Source organism: Corvus brachyrhynchos, unplaced genomic scaffold (assembly GCF_000691975.1).
Source record: "Corvus brachyrhynchos isolate BGI_N302 unplaced genomic scaffold, ASM69197v1 scaffold212, whole genome shotgun sequence".
Lineage (NCBI taxonomy): Eukaryota > Metazoa > Chordata > Aves > Passeriformes > Corvidae > Corvus > Corvus brachyrhynchos.
The window spans coordinates 4,280-4,730 of NW_008236768.1; positions in this window are offsets into that span (position 1 = coordinate 4,280).

Here is a 451-nt window from a genome sequence, read left to right on the forward strand (position 1 = left end):
CTCTAAGGATGCAGTGGGGGGGGTTGTGGGGACCGCCGGGATCCATCCCAACCCATGGAATTCCCCCAAGCCGTGGGAGATGTGGGGTTTTTCTGGGCCACCCCAAAAGTGGCCGCTCCTTGGGGACACCCCCCGTGTCACCCTCCGGGCTCGGGAAGCGCCTGGTGCTCCGAGATTATCCATGGAGGAACTCCAGGAAATCCTCTGGCGGTGCTGAGTCGCTCCCCCCGCCCCGGACCCTCAGTGAGCCTTTGTCACCTTGGTCACCTTGGTCACCTCGACCCCATCCTGCCCGCTGGGCGCTTCCCGGGGCATCGCCATCCCTTTGGGGAGGGTGGCAGGAGGTGGCAGCGCCCTTATCCCGGCATGGACGCGGCTTGGGGGACACTTGGGATGGCGCAGGAGGGGGCCGGGGAGGGGACAAGGGACACTCTGGGAGCTCTCGGTGGCG